Here is a 5,129-nt window from a genome sequence, read left to right as displayed (position 1 = left end):
GAAGGATTGAGGCAGATTTTAGTGAGCCAGAGAAAAGCAAGAAGTTAAAAATCAGTCTAACAAACCAGTCTACCATACTCTTATCTATTAGAGACATATTTTGAGCAGGGAGAGCTTAAGTAGAGATAAAAGTACAAGCAATAGGTGATATATCCGAGGAATCTCAGGCAACTGCTGATGGAAGCAGAAAAGGTAAAACTGCAGTTCTGCGAGGCACAGATAAGGCAGTAAGAGAACACAGTTCCCTGCCAGGAAAATCACTGCAGGCACCAGCACTGTGAGACCAGAATCACCAGTATTGCTAAGTCTGTGTAAGCATGGTGGAAACTAAATTCACATCAGTTCACTTAGCACGATAGCAAATGTGTTGGTGCATCTTTAATCAGATGAGTGTAGCTAAACACTTATAAAATTAACTATATTTGGTACAAATAAACTATGTGTTTCTAGAAATTTGAGCTTAGACTCAACCAGCTGATCCAATTCTAGTGCTTGAATGGTTCATAAAAGTGACAAAGCACCTCTGCTGACAAATCTGATTACTGAGCACCTACCTCCTGATTCCCTGTTGCTTATTGAACATGATGTATTCTACATGCAAAAATATTTCGCCATATCTGGTATAGCACAGACAGACTTCAGAATGTATGGTAAAACTTGTTAGCTGTCTGTGTATGTAGTATGTCGGCTAGAAAGATTTCTCAGTAGCACACAAAATAGTTCCTGTGTTCCAGTAATAATAATTCAAAAAATAATAATAGCAGTAATAACAGAACTAAAAGGAATTTTGATCACATAGTTCACCTCTTTGCTGAAATATTTCAGCTAAGACTCATCTCATATAGACGGGAGTGAAAGGATAGTTCCCTATGTCTTGTAAAGTATAATCTCTTTTACAGATCCGGGTTTAACATTTGCTCTGCTCTGCTCTGCCCTGGTGAGGCCGCACCTGGAGCGCTGTGTCCAGTGCTGGGCTCCCCAGTTCAGGAGAGACAGGGAACCACCGGGGAGCGCCCAGCGGAGGGCTGTGAAGGGGATGATGAGGGGACTGGAGCATCTCCTTTGTGAGGACAGGCTGGGAGAGCTGGGCCTGTTCATCCCAGAGAAGGGAAGACTGAGAGGGGATCTTATCAATGCGCACAAATATCTTCAGGGTGAGTGTCAAGAGGACAGGGCCAGGCTCTTTTCAGCAGTGCCCAGCGACAGGACAAGGGGCAGCGGGCACAAACTGCAGCACAGGCAGCTCCATCTGAATATGAGGAAGAACTTCTTTACCCTGAGGGTGACAGAGCAGTGGCACAGGCTGCCCAGAGAGGCTGTGGAGTCTCCTTCTCTGGAGACATTCAAAACCTGCCTGGGCACGATCCTGTGCAACCTGCTGTAGGTGACCCTGCTTCAGCAGGGGGTTGGGCTAGGTGATCTCCAGAGTCCCTTACAACCCTGACCATTCTCTGACTGTGATTTCCCACCCATGGTTTTCTTTCAGTTATTATGTTCATTAGTATGACACTACTAATTTGGGTTCAGTTTTTGTTCCATGCTAGCTACATGGCTTTTTTTATTGAATTCCTTTCTGTGTCTGTATTTGTGTAACTAAGCAGTCCTACTGCAATGTGATCTCCTTATTGAAGAATAGAAGAAGAACATTTTGAACTCAGTTTTTGTCCTCTAGCTTGTTTGAAACCCCTTACAGGCTTGATTTGAAGAATGTCTTTCTCTACTGTCTAGACCATTAATTTAAATGTGTAGTAATACCAAATCCATGACAAATTATGGAACCTTTTTGATTGTCACGATATTCATCCTAGTTTGCAGAAAATTATCCTCTTTGAACATTAATCTTAAACTCTCAAAAAAAGAAAGCTTGTTCACAGAAAGGCCTGATATAGTTCGAGCCGTTTCAGAATAAACCTCTTGCATTATGTCAACAAATCCTCATCCACCTGTGGATAAAACTGGACCATGTAAAAGCTCATGAAAATTAAAAGGGAGACACCCAGAGGATGAAAATAAGGAGTGAAACCTGCTGAACTGTTAAACAAAAACAAATGTGTTCCAAGTATTGGTAAAGATTCTAGGCGGGTTTTTCATGGTGTTTTTTCTTTGTGATTTTTTTTTTCTCTAATGTGCACTATCCGTGTCCCATTTTACAGTAGCATAGTTTATAATTTTTTATATAATTCTTTTTTGGGGGGTAAAAGTCGCGATGCTAACATTTGTGTTGATGACCTTAGCTGGTGCAAGAAAGCTTAGAAGTACAAAGACAATAATGAGTGCAGCAATAGCATGCTGAATTGTATGAATGATTAAAGAAATAAATTTTGTAAGAGTTCCTGATGAATGCATATGCCAATTTCTTCATCAAGGAGTCACTTGCTCTTTGTGCAGGCTACTCCATAAATTCCCATCTGCAGAGTTCAGAAAGGTAGAATAAGAAACATCTAATCCAAGTTAGAGACAAAATAATATAATTTAATTTGCCAGATAGATGCCCTGTTATATTCCTCATTTCTGTGTAAGTAAATAATGACAATAAGAAGCTTTATTTGCCATGAGTGCAAAAGTTTCCAGAATAAGCATCTTCATGTATCTATACAGGTATGTAGTGGTTTGTGCAATTAGAGACTTAACAATACAGTGAAATAAAACAAGTCACATTTAGTGCTCACACTTAGAAGAATCCAATCTGCTCTTTAATTATCCTAGGAAAAATTCCATCACATACCACATAAAGTAAATAAGAAAAAGTCAGTCGCTATTGTTATGGGATACTGAGTTCTTTGGATGCAATACAGGATTTATTTATGACAACAATATTATTATTTTCAATTTAACACTAATAATTCAGATAATACAAAAAAATTGAGACAACAACTTTAACATCTCTTCAGATACAATTCCTGACTGATTCCAGAGAGCAGCGGCATTGAAATTGAGACACTGGGATTTTCAGTCATGATTGTTATTGGGCAAATCTTACACATATACAAACACTCCAGCCATATTTCTCCATTGAAAGTTGATTTCTCCTTATGGAAGTGTATCCACTGAGTACTGCATTGTTTTGCCAATAGTTACAAGCCAAAGTGTGATTCACTGAGTCCTACCAAAGTAGACATGCAACATACAGAACATAGCCCAAAAGGTAATGCTCTTACAAGAATGCTCATGCCTTACCTCCATCTTCAGTCACTGCTGAAGATACTAGAAGGCTGAATGGCCATAAAATAATGGTTTATGCAAGCATACATATAGGGTATTAAAGTAAGGAAAAAAAACAGTCATATATATAATATTCAGGAACATCTCTGGTAAAAATGAATCATGTTGCAAACAAAATCCGAACCAACAACCACCTGCCTCCCACTATGGAATTGCTGGAAATACCTAGAACACATGAGAGGAAATTATCATGATTGAATAGATACCTCAAAGTGATTTGCCATGAAATATAAAATGCAATTTTAAAAATCATAAGAATTATACTTTCAGTTCTACTCTTACAAAGTGTAAGAGCATCTTCATGGAAGAGCGGGGGATGCTTTAACTATGATAATCCTCTCACTGCCATACAACAACTTGGCATACCAACAATCAGATCTTACGTGGAGCATACAAGATCTTACAAAGGTGTAATTACTGCTCTGTCCATTATTAGAAGCCTTTGGGAAAAAAAAGTGTTTTCCTAAGTTGTCCCTACTTACTAATTGGAATAAAATATTTTGAAATTTTTCATTTACTATTTTTTATAGTTTATAAGCATTGATTTGTTAATTATTGACTTTTTTCTGGTTATTTTCAAGGAATGTATCAATATTTAAGGAACTTACAGTTTTTTCTGACTCATGCCTCTCAGGCTGGGCTTTATTTTCAATGTTAACAATATACTTCAAGCCTCAAATTTCCAAATCTCTCCAAAACTCAGGTGTAACAGAACTGGAGCATGGATGAACTAATCACCTTTCCTACCCCTTAAAATCCAAGGAAGGAAAAAGGGGCTGCAGACAGTATTTATTCCCTAAAGTCTGTCAAGGCTGCTCTGGATATGACGTCCTGTGGATTCTGAATTGACATGTCATACAGACATGAGAAGAAGCATGGACCAAAATCATGGGGCCAATAAAATTTATTCTTTTGGGAAATACTTTTGTGCTCAAAGGAGGAGTTAAGGCCATGGTTATGTTGGTATGAAATCACAATTGGCTGTTGAACAACTGAACTGTCTCTTGGTCTCATATATGATGAGTGTGAGGGGAGTCAAGTCATGGTGCTCCTTGTTGGGGAAACAACCAGACAACTGTGCTTTATTAGGCAAGGTTTTACAGCTGACAAAACCAAAAGACAAACGCAAAATTCACAGATGCAGTAATGACTGAGTAATTTTTTATATACTCAGTATCTGTCTCACCAGGCTGATCCTACTTAATCCATTGTACAGCTCTTTTAGCATTATTCTCTGTTTAGAATAGAGCACAGACTCATTTAAGAAAAAAGAGAATGACGTATGTATAGTAAGTAGCAGTAACTCAAGGATAGACTTTTTTTTTTCCCTCAATAAAAAGTGGCAAGTCATCTGTAAAAGCTAAATTCTTCCTCAAGGAAAAAAGACATTAAAGACCCCAAAATGGATAGTTACTTAACAAGTTATGATGTGTTATCAAATTAGATAATTCAATATTAATCTTCAATATAGGAAGGAAAAACTGCTTGAAAAGAAAAAAAATATTTAGAAATGTTCCACTGTCTAAAACTTTGGAACTAGAAACAATATTTACTGTTATAATGTTTAACATAATATTTATTTACTGTAATGTTTCTACAATCAAAGATTCTCCTTCAGATAGTCTAAAGATTTTAGGGAAGATTGGTTTTGGAATCTATAAACAAACTATTTCTAGGTATAGCAGTCAACTTTTATCTTGGCTGGTATAAGTGAACCTTGACTTCAGAGTTCTACAAAAGAGTTTAACCAAAGCAAGCCTGTTAAAGGGTCTACTGAAGATTTTCAGATGCCTGCAAATTTAAGTCCTTTAAGATGAACAGTATGAAAACACGTAAATCTGTCTGTCTAGCTACCTTCAACAGACTTATCTGCAGACCAATCATTGTAGCTTGCACAACGGAGTATC

At 37.5% G+C, this 5,129-nt stretch overlaps 1 long non-coding RNA gene across 1 annotated transcript; it reads right to left on the bottom strand.

Annotated features, from left to right (window-relative positions):
• Positions 1-1,346: 1,346 nt before the first annotated feature.
• Positions 1,347-4,895, bottom strand: LOC119144000. Its single transcript, XR_005102923.1, has 3 exons — positions 4,886-4,895; positions 4,146-4,152; positions 1,347-1,455 (listed from the first exon to the last, which is right to left on the bottom strand). It is a non-coding gene; the product is annotated as an uncharacterized LOC119144000 (long non-coding RNA).
• Positions 4,896-5,129: the final 234 nt, after the last annotated feature.

Source organism: Falco rusticolus, chromosome 3 (genome assembly GCF_015220075.1).
Source record: "Falco rusticolus isolate bFalRus1 chromosome 3, bFalRus1.pri, whole genome shotgun sequence".
NCBI lineage: Eukaryota > Metazoa > Chordata > Aves > Falconiformes > Falconidae > Falco > Falco rusticolus.
Note: the sequence above shows the minus strand (reverse complement) of the source record. Positions and strands in the feature narration are given on the sequence as shown.